Below are 23359 nucleotides of genomic sequence, written 5' to 3' on the forward strand. Positions count from 1 at the left end.
GAAACCGGTTTGGCTCAGTGGATAGAGCGTCAGCCTGCAGACTGAAAGGTCCCGGGTTCGATTCTGGTCAAGGACATGTACCTTGGTTGTGGGCACATCCCCAGTAGGGGGTGTGCAGGAGGCAGCTGATCGATGTTTCTCTTCTCATCTATGTTTCTAGCTCTCTATCCTTCTCCCTTCCTCTCTGTAAAAAAATTAATAATATATATAAAAAAATAAATAAGAATAAAAAGTTATGCCAATTTTGTTCACTTCTGTAAGGTTTTTAATATCATACAACAACCCGCTCACCACCACCAGCCACCGTGCAGCTTTTCGGTAATGGAAACTATCCACAGTGAAATACAGAAGGAAAAATCAACCTCAAAGCCCACCTTCGGCTGCCCCCAGATAAGCTGTAAGACACTGAGTGAACACCTAACCGTTACAACCAACACGAAAGATGGCAGCCTTTCTCTCAACGCTCCCAGCAGGACAGTGCCAGGAACAGTCTATAAATACAGGCCAGAAATTGAAATTAAGAGCTGCCCAGCTCAGAAACGAGACCGTCTTTACACTGACAGAGGCAGCTGTGGTCCCGGGAGACAGCTGCTGAGAGGCACAGAGGGTGAAAGTCAGCAGCGCCTGCTGGAGGGCGGCCTGCCCGGGGCCGGGCGCGGACAGGAGCCTCGCCAGCCCACGCTGAGCCTGTCAGTGGAGGCGGCCTCCGCAGGGGCAGTGGCTCCGTGGAATGGCACGGGAAGGCACGGGGACACGGAGTGACGGCTGGACAGGTCGGGCATTTACTGAAGATGAAGAGGGAATGAAGCCGAAGCGCCGGACGCACCAGGAGACACTCCGGGCGCTGCCTGGGAGCGGATGCCTGTGGCTCCCAGGAGCCAGGTCTGCCCAGCTCCCATCGCTCACAACATCCCGCCCGCTAGGCCTCGGTCTTGACCAAATGCAATGGCCATCCTGCCTCGGGGAGCGTGACCACACGAGAAGTGCAGCTTCTCTCTGGAAGGCCGCAGGTGCATTTGCTGTGGACACACCATTCCTCAGCTGCTGCTACATGCTCCGGCAGCGCGGGCCCCGGGAGGCGGGCGGGATGCAGTTTCTGTAATAACAGCTCACACACTGAACGCCTCCACTTACCCCCCATCCCCAGCCGTTTGGACTCGGTTCTGAATTAACCTTTCCGCTCAAAAGGAGCAGCTCTGCTCACTGGAGACTCTGCACAATTTCATGCGTAATTTACCCCACGCCCAGCACTCAGCAGCCTGGCTGCCAGGGAGGCTGCTGGCAGCTTCGCGGGCGAGCAGGAGCCCACCGCACCCTCTGCTGCCGGGGGCACAGCCGGGTGGCACGCCCTCCTGGGCCTGGGCCCCGGGGCTGCTGTCCCGCAGGGGCTCCGCTCCGGGTCCTGCCGGAATTCCCCTGATGTTTGTTAAATGAACCGAAGAATACAGATTCCGCCCCCTCTCCCACCCCTCACCCCCCTTCATCCCATGACACTAAACGTCTCATTTCACATTTGTGAACACAGATAAAAAGATAAGATACTGAGTGATTAATATGAAGTTTAAAATCTGTAGCCCTAGCTGTCCACTATATAACCCAATATTTTAGAATCAATGTAAAATGCTAAAACAAAGTTGCCTTTTTCCTGGCCCTTGTAATTTTAAAAGTAATAAATAAAGAGAGAGCAGAATCTTTCAGGCTAAAGGAATTTAAAATGTATATATAAGTCACTATTCAATACATCTTTATCAAATCTTTAAAAAATTTTGTTGCTATAAACTCAATCGATAAAGGCTAACCTTTAAAATGATTTAAGCAAGTGGCTATAGTTTTTTCTATTCCAGCCTTATTCAAATTCACTGGGAAGATTTTTTGTACCCTTCTCCTCCTGTTTACGTGATGTAACCTGACATAAATTCAATACAAACACTGGTGGTTGTTCAGACAGGCAGCCCAGCAATGGTAATTGGCTTATCACAACACAGTCTCATCCCAATTATCGGAGCTCTTCTTCTTCAAAGAGTTATGTTCCCAAATTCCTGTATGTTTAAAATAGAATTCCAGCTTATTGGGTGTGCCAGTTTGCATTCTTCTTCATTCTATGAAGCTTACAACTGGGGAAATGTGCATTGCGCACAAAAAATGTGCAACACACAACTCAGAGCTAATGGTGAGAGCCGGAGTGAAGTCAGTGAGGGGCTGTGGCTGGGACAGGTCGGGAGCCGGAGTGAAGTCAGTGAGGGGCTGTGGCTGGGACAGGTCGGGAGCCGGAGTGAAGTCAGTGAGGGGCTGTGGCTGGGACAGGTCGGGAGCCGGAGTGAAGTCAGTGAGGGGCTGTGGCTGGGACAGGTCGGGAGCCGGAGTGAAGTCAGTGAGGGGCTGTGGCTGGGACAGGTCGGGAGCCGGAGTGAAGTCAGTGAGGGGCTGTGGCTGGGACAGGTCGGGAGCCGGAGTGAAGTCAGTGAGGGGCTGTGGCTGGGACAGGTCCCCGCGCCCTCGGCAGCCGTGGTGGAGCAGGAGCAGGAGCCAGAGGTGGCTGGCGCCGTGCTTCCAGTCCTCCTCCAGTGCTCCGCCAGCCGCCGCTTCAGACTCCACAAGCTCGGTGTTTGCATATCTTGTCGCCAAATCCTCTTGGAAAGTCAAGTCGGTTCCACGTAGCAAAGCTGACCCACGCTCCGTCAGCTCTGCAGGCGCCACCAGGAGGCTGTTTCCCCTCAGAGAGGATGACACCAGTTAAGGCGGAAGGTCACTGCCATTGCAGCCGATGCCTGTGCTTAGCTTTGCATTCCAGCCCTCCCAGTCTTCCTCCCCCGCCCTCCCAGTATTGTACTCCCTCTGCCTATATCTATGCACTTGTCTATAACACACACACAACAGGAAAGTTATGGTTTTAACAATTTGAGTACAAGTCCGCTCACCATGTGGACAGTCACCTGTTGCCAGCACTGCTCCGTCCTCCTGGGCAGAGGCTGGTCCACGGGACAGGAGCTGCCCCCGTGCCTCCCCTCCGGCCCTGGTCCCCATCCCACTCTGTCTCCATGGGTGTGCCCCGTCTCGAAGCCCATAGAAGTGGCATCGTATTTGTCTTTCGTCACTGACTTATTTCATTCGGCATAATGTTTTCAAGGTTCATATCAGAATTCTGTTTATTCCTAGGGGTGAGTGATAAACATTGTATGTTTAGACCACATGTTTTGTTTATTCATTCAACTGTTTAAGGAGAGTTGGGCTGCTTCTACCTTTGGGGCCTAATACTGCTATAAAGCACCTGATTGAGTTCCAGATTTCAATTGCGTTAGATATAGATCTAAGAAGGTAATTGATGAATCACATGGTCATTTTATGTTTAGTTTTTGATAAGTTGCCACACGATGGGACACAGCAGCTGCACATTTTACATTCTCCCAGGAATGCACAGGGCTCGGATTTCTCCACATCCTGGGCAATACTTATTTTCCATTTCTAATAATAACCACCCAAGAGATACTCAGGGGTATCTTGTTGTAGTTTGCATTTGCGTTTTCCGAAGGACTGATAATATGTGCTTGTTGGTCATCTGTATATCTTTTATGAAAAAATGCCTATTTAAGTCCTTCCCACATGGTATTGTTCTCATTGCTGAATGTTAGGAGTTCATATATATATAAAAGCCTAAGCGACTGGTACGATTGAATGACCAGAACAACCAGTCACTATGATGCACACTGACCACCAGAGGGCAGACACTCAATGCAGGAGCTGCCCCCTAGTGGTCAGTGCGCTCCCACAGCCAGCCTCCCCCAGCCAGCCAACCTCCTGCAGTACCTCCCCGCTGGCCAACAGGCTCTGGGCTGGGCTGGGAACTGGGGTGGGAGGGATGGGATGGGAACTGGGGGTGGATGGTGGCTTATTGGACCCTTTCCCAGAGAGGCCAAAGGCCCCGTTCCTCTGCCCGCCTGCAGGCCCCAATGGCCCGCCTGCCACAATGGTGGTGTGGTGGCGAGGGAAGGAGGAGCGGGGAAGGCAGGGAACCACACGGTGGTGGCATCAGTGTCAGGTGTTCATTCCTTCCCTGCCGGGCCCAGCGACTGTGGTCTCCTCTCCTGACTCCGCCAGGGCCTCCGGGCCCGATTAGCCTGGCCCTGGTCCCAGCCAGGCCTAGGGACCCCACATGTGTATGAACTCTGTGCACCGCGCCTCTAGCATTCTGTATGGTTCCTTATCACATGTACGATTTGCAAATGTCTTCTCCTACTGTGTGGTTTGTCTTTTCATTCTCTTGGTAATGTCCTTTGAAAGAGGAAAGGTTTTGATTTTGATGAAGTCTAATTTATCTCTTTTCTTTTGTTGCAAGTGCTTCTGGTGTCATATCCAAGAAGTCATTGCCAAACCCAATCTTATGAAGATTCCCCCCCGTTTTCTTCTAAGAGCTTTAGAGTTTGGGCTCTTAAATGTAAGCATTTGGTTCACTTTGAGTTAATTCTTGTGTGTGATTTAAGGTCATAGTTTTTCTGCATTATTTTTCATATGGTATACAGTTTTTTCCAGCACCATATGTTGGAAAGACTGTTCCTTGTCCATTGAATGGTTTGTATCCTTGCCAAAAAAAAAAAAAAAAAATTATCTTATAAATGAGGGACCCTCTGATATATGAGAATTTAGTTCTAGTGAGTCAGTTATAAAAAGTAAGCATTAAAAGCAACAAAAAACCTTTAATCTCATACTCTGAAAAGAGAGATAGATGACCCTCAACATTCCACAAAACACAGGGTTTCTACTACCGAATTTGTCAGTTATTTAGATTTGTTTTGGAAGGACAGACACTGCCCGAGCTGGTCTCAGTGGTTAGAGCATAGGCCTGTGGACTAAAGAGTCATGGGTTCAGTTCCCATCAAGGGCACGTACCTCAGTTGTAGGCTAAATTCCTGTCCCCCTTTGGGGTACATGTGGGAGGCAACCAATCTATATGTCTCTCACATCGATGTTTCTCTCTGTGTCTCTGGACTATCTCTCCCTTCCCCTCTCTAAAAATCAAAGGGAAAATATCCACTGGTGAGGATTAGCAACAAAAAAGGGCAGATATTACACATGCTGCTATTATTCAGCTCCAGGTCTAACTGTTCCATGCCACACTGAACAGGCGGCATGGCTCCCACTTTCAGCTCCAGGGAAGGGCCATGTCCGGACCCACAGCAGGGACCTCTGTCTCCGAGGCCCAGCACTGGCTCCCCGGGAATGCCTAACTGCACGAATGACCGGACCTGCGGGGAGGTCTGTGGCTGGGAGTTACAAAGGGCATTATTTTTCAAATAGTAAGCCCTATCTTCTGTATCTCGTTGACTCCAAACAGCCAAGTTGAATCCATCCATCACCGTTATTAGCGAGGGGAGTCCACCGATAGGACTAGGGTGAGGTCAGGTCACACAGCTCCCGGGCCCCAGAAGCAAGGGCAGAAAACAAGCAAACCCGTTCCGGATCAGCCACCTCCAAGTTCATCTGAAATATGATGTTTCCCTTTGGTCACCTTCGCTGGCAAGACAGAAACAAAAACCATATAAATACGAGCTGTTATGAAAAATGAAAAGCAAAGAAAATGGAAGCAATTTATGACTACACCTTCTATACATGGAGAGACGATAAAACATGTGGCTCAAACCCGCTCAGGGAAAGATGCTCTGTCAACAGAAAAATGAAACAAAATCACCAGGAATTGCCCCACCACCACCACCACCACACTCGCCAGGAGGCCATTACCAAGCAGATGAGCGATAGGAGTGCCATAGGGGCGGCTGGGAGCAGAGGGGACCCTGTGCATGCTGGTGAGGGTGTGAATGGGGCGGCCACGATGGGACACAGTATGGCGGTTCTTCAAAAATTAGAAAGAGAACTTCTTCCTGATCCAACAGCCCCACTTCCGGTGTCTATCTGCAGGAAGTGGAATCACTGTCTGGGCATCAACATGCGTTATTCACCACAATCACACGCAATCGCCGTGATGCGGCAGCAACCTAAGTGTCGGCTGACGGACGCCTGGGTACGATGTGTGTGCACACACAGTCATGTGGGCAGCAGCAGGTTACATTGGCATTGTGGCGCACCTTTGAGTTAATAATCATAACTGCATGTCTCTTTTCATACAAACAACTGTAAACCTACCTTCGCCCACCGTGTGTGTGTGTGTGTGTGTGTGTGTGTGTGTGTGTGCCACTTCCAATAGCCCGGTCTCCGCTCTCTTATCTGGGAGAGGAGGTCATTACCATTCACTCACGGTATTGCTGTAAGAAGTGAGTGACACGTGTAGAGTCACTTAATAAAAGCTGTGGCGACGCCCAGGACCGGGGAGAATGTGTTATGTTCTGAAACACAGTTGCTTTCTCAGGGCAGCGTGTGGACAGACATCTTCTCTGGCTCTCTCTCCAGGGAGGGAAGCCAGGTCCCCGCCACCAGCAGGTCTGCTTCCGAGGCGCCTGGCGGGGCCGCGGGCCTTCAGCTTAAAGAGAACTGACCCCCTAAAAAAAAAACAACACAGAAAATCTGACCAGGACAATAACTAACTAATGTATTAAATGAAAAAGCTTACAAAATACCTAACTTGGTATCTAAAAGTAAGCCCTTGTAAGTAATGACATATATTATTTATCTAATTTGTCTTAGTTCAAATTTATCAACAAAAGTACCCATAAAAATATACTGTCACATCCTTTCCTCCCTTATTGGCACACATGAGAGCTACTAGGAAATATTCTGCAGAATTTGAACCAAAATTCAGCCATTTTGAAACTATTATTAAAATTGGATTCTTTTCCTGCAATTGAGGGAGCTGGAATAAATATAAGAAAACAATGTTAGAAAAAATAATCTATAAGGTAATGAACAGACAAAAAAAATATTTTTAGTGTTATCCATGAGCAAACAATAAACAGCGAGGAATTTAACCAAATCTGCCTCTTAGAAGAAGTTAAAATCACTACTGCAAAGGGCCCAGTTCAGCACATAACGGTTTCTCAGTGAGTGCAGTGCCCTCGGTAGGAGTATAAGGCTGCGTCTGGCTAGTGGGAAGCTTAGAGCCACGATTCCCTCCCTTCACGGGAAGAAGGAACTTCGAGGGACAGTAGACCAAGGAAAGGTTCCATGGTTTAAACGCTCAGATAATGGTACATCAGTAAACCCGCAAAACTTGATATTAAAGAAAGGAAGGAGAAAGAAAGAAAAACAAATGACTACTTGTGCATGTTTTGGATAGAAAGAGGAAGTGGATGGAGTGGATTACCCCCTGATGACCGTCCGTTAACTGGGCAGTGGGTGCCTTCCTCTCAGACGCAGTCTGCCTGGGTGCTCGCTGTCCCGTGTTCGCAGCACAGGGGCTGCGCCCGGTTGCAGGGCTGGCACCCCTCCGTGTCCGAGGGGCTGGGGCTTCTCCAGGCCCAGGCTGCTCACCGGCCGAACGGGTTTAAAGCGGTGCCTGCCGCAAGCCAGGGGGACGCACAGGCAGCCTGAGCGGGGCCAGCCATGCGGGCCGGTGGTGGTGAGCATTGCCACCAGCATTACCCATGAGGAGACACCGCTGTGCAGGTGGTGTTTGGGCTCAGTTCTTCCATTGAAAAAAGTCAGATGCAGCTGACTCTGGAGACGCCTGCGGAGTGGGAGTGCCGGGCCCGGGGGCTCCATCCCCAGAGCTCAGGGCCCTGCGGCACGGTCTGTGCTGCTTTAGCACAGAAAGAGCACAGCCAGCTGGCCACGGAGAGACTCACACCCAAACGTCCCAGTGATGCTGCATCCTGCCTCCAGCATTCCCACGGAAGGTGGTCTCTGTGGCCACAGGATGTGCCGCAGCCACGTTCCCGCCGGGGAGCCCCCTCCGCTGCCACCGGGCATGGACAGTCTGGGGAGCGGACCTCCTGCTCAGCTCTGCGGGATCAAAGACGGGCAGGCACGTCAGGCTCAAACAAAAAGGTTTGACAGAACGCCTCTGAGATGTCCAGCACAGAGAGGAGCCCTGGGGGAGAGCACCAGCGGCCGTCCCGGGGCTTGCCCTGAGTCCTGCCGGGACAGCGCCCGGGAAATGGACCCGTGGCGCCGTCAGTGTTCTCTCTGGGCCTGAGCACGCGGCCTCACCTTGCACTTGCTTTCAGAGTCATTAGCCTTGGACAGCACATCATTTAGGACATGTATCATCAGTGCTGTCCTTCGCACACGCATTAGTGCAATTCACGAAGAGAGCAGCCACTCTCATGATGGATGGCTCCAGAGCTGGCGACATCTGGGACAGATGGGTCTGGGCACAGGTTTGGGTGGGAGAATAAATGTGTAGAGACACTGGGGCAGTGTTGTTCTGAAATAAACCAATATTTGTTGTTCTGAACTAAACCCTGAACACTCCTCGCAATCATTACAGCTTCCCTGATTTAAAGAAGAAAACAAGTACTCATGACATTAAATTGGTTTTTCCTGACAAAGGAGGAAGATTTCTAAAGTTAGTGGGTTGCTGCATTGAGGGATAACCTAGCACGAGCTTGATGATAAATTTCAATCATGGCTTTCAACAAATCTCTCATTTAGTCCACCTCTTGCTCACTTAAATTTCTCAGTAGATTCTCCAAAGGAGAGAGAGGAGATTAACGTCCGATGTCTTCCAGGGCATTAGAACAAAAATTGAGCCACAATTAATTAGTCTATACCAAATTCTCGCTTTCTGCATGGCTGATGATACATTTTTCTGAAGCTCAATCCTCCCATTTTCATTCTTCAAAGTCCAGAATGCTGTCCTCTCCATTACTTTGCCCAAATATGACACAAATATTTTAGTTAACCAATGAAATAAATTATCATGAACATTCAACCTCAAAGAACATTATGGCAAATGAAAGTGCCTCCGAGGTCTGATTCATGCTTGCTAGAAAGCTTCCAGCCTGCAGAGCTCTGTATGAAAATGGGGTCAGAGTGCCCCTATCCCCCTCCCAGAGCGGCTGAGGCCCTGGCCCCCGTTTCCCACTTGAAGTGCCTCCCGGAGTCAGTGCTAAGGGAGGCCCACTCCCTCCCTCCCCACCATCCAGGGCCGCTTCCTGAACCCGAGTTCTCCATTGGTCCTGACGCCACAAGGAGAGACAAGAGGGAGCGGATAGAAGCCCGTGCAGGCTCCTCTGATCCACGCCCACCAACCTGAACCTCAACAAAAGACTTGGCGCTCTCGGTGTCTCTCAGATACTGTCAGATCTCACATGATCTGAGCTTACCAACCCATTTCCTCTCACAGGGTGTCATGAGGGAGGAAAACCTCTCGTCTTGCCCCGTTGTCTGTGGTGATCAGGGACCTCCTGTGTTCGACGCCCCACAGCCTGTCATCCTTCAGATGCTGCCATAGCAACGCCCTATGTTGTTGGTTACAGAGTGACTGACCCACAGGAAATCTTTATTTCAGTGGGAAAGAAACTGAGATGGAGAGACATTCAGACAAGTAGGAGAGTGAGAAACAGAGGGCAGAAGGTAGGAAGAAATGAAAAGAAAGGGTAAAATAATTGCACTTATAAACTTGAAATTGTTGTCTATTTAGTTATCTATCCACTATCTGAAATCACAGTTCCCATCCCAGATGCGAAAGCGAACATGGCAGAGCCCGGAGAACAGCATTGGCTGTCTTCTTCCACGACTTCGCCCTCTCCTGAAACAGAGGACCTTAGCAAAATGAAATGCTTAACTGGAACATGTCATTATTTCACTGACTAATTTCCTCCTTTTGCACTTGTATGAATTACCAAACTTTCGCTGTTTGCTGATTCCATTCTACTGGTTTGTTCCCCTCTTCCTCTGAGTTCTTCCTGAGAACAGGACATCTGACGTAAGGTCTTTGTTCGCTAATGAAATACGAAAACAACATAAAACTACGGGGCTTATTTTAACTTGCCTTTTCCTCTAGACCAGCGGTTCTCAATCTGTGGGTCGCGACCCTTTGGGGGCCAAATGACCCTTTCACAGGGGTCGCCAAAGACCATCGGAAAACACAGATACTTATATTATGATTCATAGTAGCAAAATTACAGTTAGGAAGTAGCAACGAAAATAATGCTATGGTTGGGGGTCACCACAACATGAGGTCGCAGCATTAGGAAGGATGAGGACCACTGCTCCAGACCCTTTTAAGCAAATGTGTTTCAAAACTTTATAAGCTCACCAACCCTCACATATGATGGAGAGGAGCCCATTTCATCTTAAATAACGTGTTTTCGCACCTGTGTGCATCTCCCCCAGGTGGCCTCTGTGGAGAGGAAGGCCTCTTCCAGCTCCTCCTGCGCCTTTCACCGAAAGCCAGACCCGGCCATCGCCACAGCCACCTCCGGGCCGTGTCTCTCCCTTCTTCCCACAAGTGACCACACAACCTAAGAGGCCAGATGTTCTTAACTGTCCGCTTCTCTCACTGCCTTTCCCCTTTCTTTCTTTGCCATCAGTGCTAGGATCCAGGAGTCTCATGAGGAGCCAACCTCAGGAGATTATGGAAAGAGATGAGACCTAGAAATCCTGGACATAGCAAGGTGAATCTCGTGGATGGCCACCTTGCATGAAAGTTTGGATTTGGTTTCTCAAACCATTTCCTTAATTCAAAGCAATCACATGAAAATATCAACCCAATTTTACTCCACAGGAAATGTATCCATACAATCTTTCCTCCATTTCTAGAATTAAAATAAAATAAAAGCTATTTTAAAATGATAGAGGGTAAGACCATTTTGTTTTAAGATGAGAAAGTTAAACTAAATTGAACTTAGGGAGTCTTATAAGCCCTTTAGCTGCGCAGCTGTTAGTCAGAACCAGTGAATTCTTTAACAATATTCTTGAGAAATAAGCTGGGAAGACAGAGTGAAATGGTGACATCCTTAAGCTCAAAGGGGCCTTACTTCACCTGATCAATGACAATTGCCTTTGACATCTCCAATGTAAGTCAGAGAACTGCATAGATTTTGCAATAAGAAATAAAATTAGTCCCATAAATGTTCCCAACTGAAAGACCAAAAGAACTAAAAAACACAAAAAAAAACCACTGAGACTATTGGAAATGCACAGTTGTCTCCTGTACTGGCTGAATCACAACCCAATTTCTCAATGAAATCAAATTATAGACATTTGGGGGCCCGTGGAGGACATGCTGCCATTTGAATACTCTGAGTTTCGGTAGAGAATTAGTTTGTAGGAATCTCAGTGTATTTCAGCCCCTGCTCAAGGACAGCGGGTCACCAGAGAGCCCAGTCCTCAGGGAGACACAGGCACCCCCTTGTTAACGAAGTGCCCCCAGCCAGCCCTGCCTCACAGCAGGTGGCATCAGACTGTCACCGCTGTGGTGGCTGCAGGGGGTTAAATCTCAAATTCCTTCTCTCCTTGAGAGGGGCTACTTCTTTGAAAATGTTGATGAGGATTTCGCAGGGTTCTTTGAAAATCATTATTAAAGGGGAAATGGCTCCCAGCTATGTCCATGCATAGCAATACACTCATCTGCACCCAAGTTTTTTTAAGTCAAAATTTTTGCTTCAAAAAACAGATTTGTAGAAATGCATTTAAAAAAAAACCAAAAAAAAAAACCCCAACCCTCATTAATTGGAGCAGGCTACAAGCCAATTACTCCAGTGGCTTGAAAACAATCTCAAAATAATAAAATAGGTGATATGCTAATTTCCCCTTGTTAATAGCACCAGGATCTGAGAAATCCTTTGAGACACTGTACCCAAGATGCTTTGGGTTGTTAATGACAATTAATTACAGGAAACCAAAGAGAGGGTTAGAGAATTAAAAACTAAAACCAGGTATAGTAGACCTACATTTAGTATTATTTAAGTAAGCATTGCTTTTCTTGACTGATTTTTTAGCATCTACCACTTCTTCATTTTGCCACAGATGTCTTATTTTACAAGTGGATGATGTTTTATAGTGTAAAATTTTGTTAAATGGGGTAAGCAATTATAAAAACAGCAAAAGGTCGACAAGGCTGAAAGACAGGCCATATGCTACCTTCCTTCTTGAAAAGTGAACACAACAAACAGAAATAAGAGAAAACCTAATATGGACATCCCTCATTTACCTCACAGGGCAGGCCCTCGCTGTTGGTCCCCTGGCCGGGCGGGAAGGTGCTGGGGAGGTCCGGGCACGGGGCTCACATCCTGATTGGTCCTCCTTGCTCTGAGCTGTGAGGTCTGGTGCCACAGGCCACCGTGTCTCTGGCCGGAGGATGCAGTCCTCCTCCGCGAGGCGGGCGGTGCTGACACAGGCCGGCTGAAGCCACGAGTCCTTAGGGATGCCGACACTGGCCCTCGTACAAACAGCGCGCCTGGCTTCCGTGAAAATAACTTTTCTCAGCTGCAGGGGGACTCCTGTGGGGAGGCCAGGCGGGTTGGCGGAAGTCGGGATGATGGGTTCTGTCCTTAAGCACCTCAGTCCCCCCCCCCTTCAAGGCCGAGGCCCTGGGTTCTGTTGACGGTTGGGAAAGAAGATGTCCTCGGCCTTCTCTTGTTCTTTCAGCCTCGCTCCCTCCGAGGAGATGGGGGTGCACCTGGGAGGCTGCACGCGACCGGGGAGGGCGACTGCCCACAGGCTCTGTCTGGAAGGGATCACAAAGCGGGGAAGACGGTGCCCACATTGTCCTGTCTCTGGGCCAAAGGTCACACTGTCTCCTGAGCCAGAGCCCTTTGTCCTGTGAAGGTGCAGCGCCCGCGGCACCATTCCGTCCACTGTTCCAGAACGCATCTCCGGCGGCCGCTCCTCAGTAACTGTGCTTAAAGCTGAACATCCGCATGCGATGATGTCCCATCCAGGCCTGAGGTCACTGTGGTTCCCGGGCGTCATCACCATCGAGAGGATCTGTTTGTTTCACAGCTCGCTTTCCCGGACCCCCCACCCCCACCCCTCAGGTCCATCTGAATGGGCACCTCAGGTTTCCCCTCCTTGTTTCCTTTGCTGTTAGAGAAATGGGAGCAGAAATACCCCCAGCTTTCTTTCAGAAACTTCTTAACCAATTGAACTCACTTTTATAATTTAAAAATAAATATATGTTCATTTCAGCCTTGCATGCAATGCTGAGATCTTTCTCCCCCTTGGATTTTGGATTAAATCAAAGTGGACATGAGCCGAGTAGGCTTTTCATCCATTCTGAATGCCTCAGAACAAAGCACACGGAACTCTACCCACGTATTGGGAGGGGGAGGGGATGGGCTCTGAGAGAGAGAGTGCCATCGGTCAGCCCCTGACTGCAGGACTTTCTGCACTGCGGCCCCTCCTTGGGGATGAAGTGGAGTTTGGAGTGAGCAGGGAGAGGGTTGCTCTGAGTGAGAAGACGGGAGGCTTCTCCTGGCCTCCCATAAAGCAGCCCAGACGATGCTTAAACAAAGGAGAGCAGCGGGCTCCAGCGAATGCTGGACAGAGCGGGGAAGGACCAGATGCGGCTGTGGACTAAGCCTCGAGTTAGTGCTTTAAGTCAATAAGCTCACCCTCACTTTTGACGTGTTTTTCCTTTTCTGCTTGAGCTGAATTAGTTTGGGATGCTAAGTGGAGCCGTGTTTCCTTCTGTTGCATTGCAGCGTTCAGAAACAGGGCTGAGGTGTCACACCGTAGTGCCCAGGCTTCGCAGTGCAGAGGAGACTGGAGTGGCCCCCGGAAGAGGGAGAGCGGGGCTCTGGTCACACAGCCTCGGGGACCCCCACCCCACCCCCGGGGGACGCGGTGAGAGGCGAAGAGGTCTGGAAAGGAAGCGGAGGGTGAACAGAGACCAGAGGCGTGAGGACGCCCTCCGAGAAGAGCGCCCTCCTACCGTGCTGGGTGTGGACCCCTGAGGGGCCCTGGGGTCGGCTCGGTGTGATTTTGTTCCCTTTGGGACCGCCTGGCGGCTGGAGACCACAGAGGTTTGTCAGGCCCCGAGCCCTCGGTTTGAAGCTGCTTCCATCCCTGCGGAGCCGCACACCTTGGACTCCTTACCTAACCTCCGAGCCTCCATTTCCATCTCTGTGAACACTCGCAGAGCTCACCAGGCAGCAGCGGAGAGCCGTGGAGGAGGCGGGCGTGGAGGGCTCTCTCGCTGGCCAGGGGTCCTCTCCTCGGGTGGGTGTGCAACCAGAGGCCGCAGCCCACAAGCAGGCGGGAGCACAGCTGCCCACGGGGCAAACCGCTAAGTCTTATCCCATCACTGGTGCGCATTCTTTCTTTCCTAGTGGCACTCACCCATTTTTATCTTAGTCACTTAACTGAGTTTCATGATTAGGTGTTAGGGATTTAACTCATTTGTTTGATGCCTGCTTTTAGGGTTGTTTAATTGTTTATGAAAATCAATAAAATCTACTGCATCAACTAGTTATTAAAACTATAATTCTATTACTGACTATGACCAAGAGAGTGAAGCAAATGAAAAGCGATAAAGCATTGCATGAATCTCGACTCTAAAGCAAGCTTCTGCTGGTGGCCTACATACTCTGCATTGGCTGCAGCCTGTTCAGGACACGTCCATTCTATCTTTAGTCAAGAAGGGAAGGACCAAGTGGGTAAGCATATGTGCAGCTCATGTTCTAATTTATGCTTTAAAATAAACACGAGTTTGAAAGAAGCAATGTGTTCCGGTCTTCAGAAAGGAAAAGTGAAACACTTGCTAAAGGAAGGGTGTGAATAGTGTCCAAAGACGCTTCCTTCGTCCTTCCCCCGAGCCGGACGCCACAGGCCTCGGAGGCAGAGAGAGTGCTCCCTGCATCGCCGGCCGTGAGGGCGGTGAGCGGGCGCTGCCTCGGCAGTGACTGCCAGCTTGCGACCTTCGGAAGCCTCCAAGGGCCCCGCCTCAATAGGAAGCCAGATCCGCTCCCTGAGGCAGCTCAGGCCAGAGTGCTGACTGGCAGCCCTGCAGAGAGAAGGCTGCGGGGGAGCCAGGCTGCCAGGCCAGGCTAGTGAGCACCACCTTCTGGCACCTTCTACCCGCCCGGCCGCATGGCACAGAGCCCTGCCCGGTGGGCTCAGCCAGGACGCCGGCTGCCCGTATTGTGCAGGACGAACATAATGGTTTTAATGTCGCTCTGCATCCCCCAAACAGATAACTTAACGGGCGGTGGAGGGGTGAGTACAACGTTTTACAAGAGCTCAAAAGGAAGAGCCTGGTTGAGTGGGTGACTCTGCTGACCTGGGATTCTCTCTTTCCTGCAGACTAACTCCCTCCTGTGCAGCGGGCAGGGAAGGGAGAGAAGGCCCCACGTGTCACCCCCAGGAAAGGCCGCTGGGCCAGGAGTCCGTCCTGTGAGGTCCGAGGCTGTGGAGGAGACTTTCATGCCCCCGTGTCTGTGTTTTCATGGCCACGTCTGCTCAGTCAGCAGCAATACTGCCCCACACAGACCGCCTCTCCCTCCGTTATGGGAATCTCACCTCCGTTTTCCTCATCTCCGGGTGGGGGGGAAAAAAAAAAGATGCTTTTAACCTAAGATTAAGTACCTGAGAGAAGAAATAAAACAAGTAGTAAAAATATAAAATACATGCAAATTAAAGCAGTATAATGCTATTATTGTTTGTCAAACTGGACAATTAAAAAATAATCCTTAATGAAAGCCAAATAAAGGCATTTTCATTCTAACACACTAAAAGAAACTGTCACCAGCACATGTCCCTCCACCGGAGAATGTTAAAGAGGATTCTCTAAGCAGAAGAAAGATTATCCCAGAAAAAAGAACCGAGATGCAGAAAACTGAGAAAAGTAATAAAAGGGCAAATATGCGGCTGCGTCACACTGGATATCACATGTACAGAACAATAGCACTGATGCTTCATTTGCTCAGTGTCAGATCAATTAAAAGGGGATAAATAGCATTAAGATGACTAGCGCTAAAGTCCTCAGATTACCTATAAAGAGGTTAAAACACTAATACTCGACTTTGATAAGTAAAGGATAACCATGTAACAAAATATGAGTAAAACTTTCAAACCCATAGAAAAAATTTAAGACAATTAAGAAGTCTTTGATTCATTTAAGATAATACCCCACCCTCAAAAAAAAAAAATAGATAAAGGAAAATGGAGAAAGAACAGGCTGACAGGAGACATGCTGCAATTTATTAGCAGACACATTCAATATAAATGTGCTAAGCACTCCATTTAAATAACAAAGACTACTCAAATGGCCTTAAAAACACCAAACAAAACAAAATTTAGGAAAACCTGTTTATAGGGATAAGCAAAATAGGTTGAAAACAAAAGATTTTAAAGAAAGATATGTTATGTCATACAAACTAAAAAAGGAAGCTGTGAAATAACAGAAAACAGGTTTTAACTAAAAAATACTTAGCATATATAGAATTACTATATTTTCCTGATGAGTTAAATATTTATTATTTAAATTGTACTCTTCTAGCATTGAAGAGTACAATTTAAATAATAAATATTTAACTCATCAGGAAAATATAGTAATTCTAATTTTGGGTACACCTAAGAACTGAGCTTCAAAATATATGAAGCAAAAATGGACAGCAATGGAAGGAGACAACCCCGTAACTGTAGCAGAACATTTAATATGCTGACCCTGCTCTAACAGGTCAGGCAAACACCACCAGCAAGGCTGCGGAGATGAAAACAGCGTAACTAGCAAACCCAGCATTAAGCAAGTACAGCGAATGCTCTTCACAGCGGAGAAGGCACTCTTAAAGGCACATATGCATGTAACCACAACTGATCATATAGTGTCCATGGCCTCAGGTTCCAGCAAACCTCCAAGACTTAAAACTGATATAGACCACACTCACAATTAAATTAGAAATCAAAGATGAAAAGTTGGGTAGAGAATCCCATGTACCGGTTTGGAAGACATCCTAGCTGTGATGGAATTGGTTCTTGATAACAATCCTTTTCAACACATCTATAAAAGCTGGATAAAAACATAATGGTGATGAGTGAATGTAACCCAACCACTGTGGGGAGAAAATCATAAGTAATTTGGTGGATGGCTTTTCTTTACATTCATATTATTTTCCCAGTTTTCTAAATTCAGTAAAAATTACTTTTTCTAAATTCAATCAGAATGACCATTCTACTTAGTGACCATAAACAGTTATTACAAACTAAGTGTCATTAAATGTTTCCATTATTTCCATTTCAATGAATAGTTACAGCTGTTCTCATGTTGTGTTGGTGTTATTAAAAGTGTGTGTATTATTTCACCCACCAATTTCACTTCTAGAAATGTGCCGCCCAAAACATACTCATCCATCTTTCCAGAGAAAGAGCCCAGGAATCAGTGCGTTGGTGCAGACGCACGTTCTGAAGGCCTTGCTGGTAGGACGCCAGCAGCGGTCTGCGTGGCCGCGGGGACGGAGACTCCGGAGCCACAGGACAGCTGGCACAGCAGGGGCGGGTCTGTCTCCGCCGGCACACTGCACTCTGTGGTTTGGTATCTCCGGTTGCGAGCAGCAGAACTCCGTTCTGGAATGCCCAAGCCAAAGTGAAATGACTGGAGAATAGCAGTTGGTCCACAGGACAGCCGAGAGGCTGGGGAACAGAAAGGGATTGCAGGTCACACAGCATCGGATCACCCCATCATCTTGTCTGGATGTGGGACAGGACCCCCAAGGACTGCAGAGCTTGAGTCACTGGGTGAGGATACCTGGCTCCTGGCCACAGGGGACCAGGGACTCCGTTTACTGTCCCACAGAGCATGCAAAACGAGGAGGAGGGGGTTTCCTGAACTGAAGCGAGTGCTGCTTGGAAGGGAGAGAGAGGGGAGTGCCGTTGGGGAGTCCTCCTGAACTGAAGCGAGTGCTGCTTGGAAGGGAGAGAGAGGGGAGTGCCGTTGGGGAGTCCTCCGCCCACTGTGACAGAAAGAAAACGAACAGCAAGTGGAGGGTAAGTCCCGGTCACCAGCTCTGTTTTAAAGATGAGAGAGTACATGTTACAAGCACCCACTTAGGATGGATCTTAAAAACCATCAAAACACCGAGAGGCATTTAAGACCTAAATCCCCCGGGACCCTCACTCCCAGGGGCCCAGGACACGGCTATGCCCTATGCCCGCGGAGGCTCAGGGGCGGGGGCCTGGCCGCGGAGAGAACAAAGCAGTGTGCTTCCGAAGAGAACCGGGGACGGAGACTCACTTCCTGTATGTTAACCTTAATCATTAGAAAAGGGGGAAAGAGAATAGCGAGAAAAACCATATAGTATATACACACACACATCTCCGCGTATATACATATATGTTTGGGAATTGTTGTAAGTGATCTTCTAACAGTTATTACAGTGTCATTACATTTCCATCCCCCCTTCTCCGACACCATCTGACCGTGTGCACGCGTGTGGCTAGAGGACAAAGCAGACAAGGCCTCCTGGTCCCTGGGACAGACCGGCTCCTGCGGGCGCCCCCAAGGCACACGCTGCTCCGGGTCCGGGAAGCCACGCCCGTGGAGATTCACGGCCCGGGCGCCTGGCCCTCAGGCTCCAGGTCTTCCCTGTCTCACTGACACAGAAACACGCCGAGTGTCTACGTGCCTCCAACGGTGACCGTGGAGACCCCGGGAAGAGGGACAACATGCCTGACCGCCGGCCGACGGGGAACGGGTTCTGGGGGTGAGAGGATTGCGGAGGCAGAGCTGGTGGCGCTGACCTTCCGGTGTCAGTGTGCGGCACTGCGATTTACGGAGAAGTGGGATTTCACACAAAACAAACAGACTTGAATTTGTGAACTAACACAGTGAGCACAGAGCGCTCTGCCACGTGAGCGGAGAACCGGGAATGTTTTATTTGCTCCTGCTGTTTGATAAACAGAAAAACGTTTCCATTATCGTTGCTATGCCTTTGATGCAATCTTGCAAACAGACATGAAATGGGGGTGGAAGTGGGATATTGTGAGTCCACATCACTGTGTAATTACGTTATCGTTCCAGGAGTTTAAAAGGACCTTCCCCAGGCACAGAGAACCGGGAGAGGGCTCAGTGTGTTCCCGTCTGGAGCACCAGGCCTCTGGTCCCAGGCCCGGGGACGCCCGGTGACCGCTCCCCTGCTGCCAGCGGCTCCGGAGGCGACACACAGCGCGGCTGCACCACACGTCCAAACAGAGCCAGTTCTCTCTCAGCTGTGAAAGCAGGTCTGCACCTCAGGAAGTACTGTTACTGATAAGCTATTACTGTTTATGAAATCCTTGCATTAACCTTCGCGTGCTGGGTCGGCATGCCGGGAACAGGTCTCTATGTAGCGGGTAAAGAGCGTTTTAGAACTCTGGTGAAAAGGTAAATATTTGATTCTCCTGTGGGCAAGGCATTGCTCTCAGTGGAGGAGGAGGAGGAGGAGGAGGAGGGGGAGGAAGAGGAGGAGGGAGAAGCCAGGGCCCTGCTCCGGTGGATGCAGGCCAGGCCCGCTTTCCCGGCCACCTTCAGCCAGCAGCTCAGGCTCGGCGCCCAGGGTGCTGGCGGGCGAGGGCGGAGGGCTCCGTGGCTGCCACGTCCCGCACGCGCGGGGCTGGGGCTGCATTGCTCCGGGTCCAGCTGTCTCAGGCCCTTTGTGAGGCGTGCCTGCCCCGTGCTGCCCCCAAACAAACAAACACATTTCTGTTTCTAAATTGCCCAAGAAAAACCTTCCAGAAAAATCTAAAAATAAAACAACATTTTGAAATTATAATAAAAAGTCACTGTCACCCCCAAAACCTAAACACAATAAAAATAAAAGAATAACCCCAACAGCTCATTAGAATTCACCTGGTTGAAGTACACTTGCAGTTTTATATTCAAGCCTTATTTAATCATGGGTGTGGTCCCAGGACAAAGATAAACAAGTTCACTATTTTAATGACATTTGGGCGATATCATTGGAGCATTTTCCTGAGGGTTGGAGAGCGTGCTTTCAGAGCAGGTGTTACTGTTTGCTGTGCAAAGGCTTCCACGAGCTCTTTAAAAGTGAGCTGTGAGCACACAGCCCTTCGAGTGGCTCTGTCTTATTTATTAATTTGTGGGCCTGCCGTCAGGGGACAGGAATAGCGGCTGGGGGAATTTTTAAGAAATTAAAGAGACCTTTGGCTTCATTCCCAGAAAAAAAAAAAAAAAGGCAGCCCTGTGCGGAAAACCAGGCAGAAGATAAAAAAGGCCCATTATCTCTGTAATGCACTCTCCTATGGCTTTAGCACAAGCTTCTCGCTAGCACAGGCCTGCAGAGGGGCTACCCAGCTCACAGTGTCATTAGGTGAGCGGAGCTAAATCGAATCATGTAAAGGGCCTGAGAGCTCCGTGCCCACTCCAGACCCTCCTTCCCGGGGAGTCCGAGAACTCGGTCTCTGGAAACCGGTTCTACGCTGATTGCCGGGAGCACAATCTGCTTTGTTGACATCAGTGCAAGCTCTTCTGAGGCCAACAGAGAAGACAGGAAGCCATTAGCTCCTCGTGATCCTGCTCTGAGCCAAACCCCGCTTCCCCTAAATGAACGAAAATGCTTGTTACGCGGCCCCAGGAGCGCTCTGTCCATTTGGAAGTTAATTAGACCGTAGCTCCGTGAACAGCCGTAACGCGCTTCCACGGTGTTCTCAGACGGATGACCCTGGCCGAGGTCCCAACTGTAACAAGTTCCCCCTCGGGGAAAACACGGCCTTTTGGCTGAGCCTCTGCCTCTGATTGTAATGCTCTCCTGACTGGTAGCCAGCTGCTGGGCACAGCCCCCCGGAAAAGGACGTGAGGGAGGGGGCACACAGCTAACACACCATCTAATAGATGTTCTGGCAAGGCAGTTTTTGTTTCAAGGAGCCAATTTAGTTACTCATTTTACAGCTGGACGTGAAAAATCTCGAAATCTATTGTATGCCATGATCCAGTCCTTGAGGGCACAGCTTCTGTTTTCCTTGCAGTGCTTTCAGTAGAGGGAGACCAAGTGTGGAAGGATAAACCACATGGAAATTTGGTTTTCACAGTATCAGGCCAATGGTGCTCCCTGCTGGCTACAGATCAGAGAATCTTTGGGTGCAAGATTCTGAGAAACTCCACTCACAGGGACTAATCACTACATTCAGAAGTAACCAGGACATGACTACCTGTAGAAAGGCCCAGAATAAAGATATTAGGTATGACCATACGGCTCATGCTTAATTATTTGTAACTAGAGGCCCAGTGCACGAAATTCAGGCACTTAGAGGGGTGGAGGAGGTACCTCAGCCCAAATTGAGAGAGGTGCAGGCCAGGCCAAGGGACCCCACTGGTGCATGATCTGGGCTGGGGAGGGACATGGGAGGTTAACCAGTGGGCAGGGACCTCAGGAGGGCTCCAGGGCATGTCCAGCCCATCTCACTCAGTACTGATCACCAGACCCCAGCAGTAAGCTAACCTACCAGTTGGAGGGCCTGCCCCCTGGTGATCAGTGCATGTCATAGCAACTGGTTGACTGGTCTGTCTGCTTCCTAGTGGTCAGTGCATATCATAGCAAGTGGTTGATCAGCCTTAGCATATCATTAGCATATTACACTTTGATTGGTTGAATGGGCGACCAAATGACCAGAGATTTAGCATATTAGGCTTTTATTATTATATATAAGATGTGGAGGTGAGAGCAGAGATAATAAGAATTGAACATATTGTGTGGAAAATAAAATTCCAGAGACTACCAAAAGTCAAGACATTTGGAAAGTTTGCTCAACCCACATCTTTACTGCTATGTAATCTTGCAAATTGACTCCATCCTCTGACAGCTGATTGGGCAAGAATAGACATATGACTCTGATGGAGCCTGTTCATTGGCTGATGCTGACCGATTACATTCTTTCTGTCTCCATTGGGTTCTCTCAATCTCTTCTGCCCAGGTTCTCTTGTTCTGAGGCAGACAATGGAGCATTTTGGGGCATAAACATGACTACAGTTGGAGAAGGAAAGGAGTCAGGTGTTGAGAGAAGAAGAGAGATAGGATTGCATGTCCACTGTAGTTTCTTAATCTGTAAGAAGACCACAAAAGCTTAAGAAGAAAAACAATGGAGCTGGCCACCATGAACTCTAAATTCTTTCTGCTCGCCCACCCCCAACGAGGAATTTGTATGGTTAGAGTGCAGAGACATCAGCATACAAAAGCACTTCTGAGGGTTTCTTAACGTAGAAATTATTTTTAGCTCTTCCTGTCCACCCTAACTCCAGATTTGCTATCTGTCCTTTTGTGACCTGAATAGTTACCAATCACCATCCCTCCACACACTCCCCCAAAGAGAGTTCTGCAGGCCTGGGCTCTGGGAACCCCCCCGGCGGCCGGCGCTGCAGCTCCACGGGCCTGAGAATGCGTGGGGGAGGGACCTGGGGAAGGGCTAGCGCTGAGCTGTACAATCTGGCTCCACAGTCATCCCTTGAACTGAGTTAGAGAAGTCACACTGTTTGCTCCTGAGTATGATTTTGTCTGCTCCAGTCTGAAACATCCCCAAAGTTGGCTGCAGAACTGGCCAGGGTTAGGCCATTGGAACCCACAGGAGGTCACTCTGTGGCCAGAGAGTAAGGAATCCCTTTTTCCGTAAGGGAGGCTGGCTATTCTGGATTTGCTGAAACACCACCCTATCGTTCCAATAAGCTCCCTTCAGTTAGGCTCACTTACACCAGATTTTGTCCCCAAGCTTTTTGTCAAGTCCTTTCACCCTCTGCCTAACAACTGAAACTTTCACAGAGCACCCAACAGCATCCAAAAACTGACAGATGCCAGGTTCCTGTCTCCAGAACCTTCTCTTCCATTTAGGGAACTCACAGCTGGGACAATTTTCACAAGCGGACTGACCAACAGAAGTCTATGAGGAGGCTACCAGACTCCCAGGCTGGCTTAGAGGCCCTAAGCATGAAATATAGAACAGGAAACTTTATCCGACAAATATGCAAACAGGACCCATCACAGTCAAATTAAAGTGTTGCATATAAAAACACAAATTAATATTAGCAATTTGCGAATGAATAAATGAATGAATGAGTGAATGAATGAAGAAGCTTCATACTCAGAAGCCCTTGGGGAGCTGAGGGAAAAGGACCAGAGCAGAGCAAGAGCTGTTCCCTCTGCACATTCTCCCAAACGGATGCATTTGCAATAGCTTTAAAGAAATAGCACCAATTAATTATGCAGCTGGTTAAGAATCTTTGGGTGCAAGCTCAGATGAAAATGCAACTTTGGAGGCAGAGTGAAACATACAGTCACATTTCAGAGGTCAGACCCTCCTCCAGGGGGAAGACTGTTCAGGGGATTCAGTGCGAGTCCCGCCTCCCTCTCCTCCTCCAAACCTGGCACACCCCCAGCTCCAGCCTCTGTTGGCCCAAGCTGAGATCAGACCTGCACACATCTCACCAGTTTGGGACTGAATGGAACCTCAACCTCCTGACCTCTATCCCAGTTTTCTATCACCCCATGTGACCTTCAGTGCCTCCAAGAGGATTCCATAAATGGACTAGGATCCAAATGAAAGGACA

The sequence above is a fragment of the Pipistrellus hanaki genome, assembly GCF_964339955.1.
Source record: "Pipistrellus hanaki genome assembly, chromosome: 13".
Taxonomy (NCBI): domain Eukaryota; kingdom Metazoa; phylum Chordata; class Mammalia; order Chiroptera; family Vespertilionidae; genus Pipistrellus; species Pipistrellus hanaki.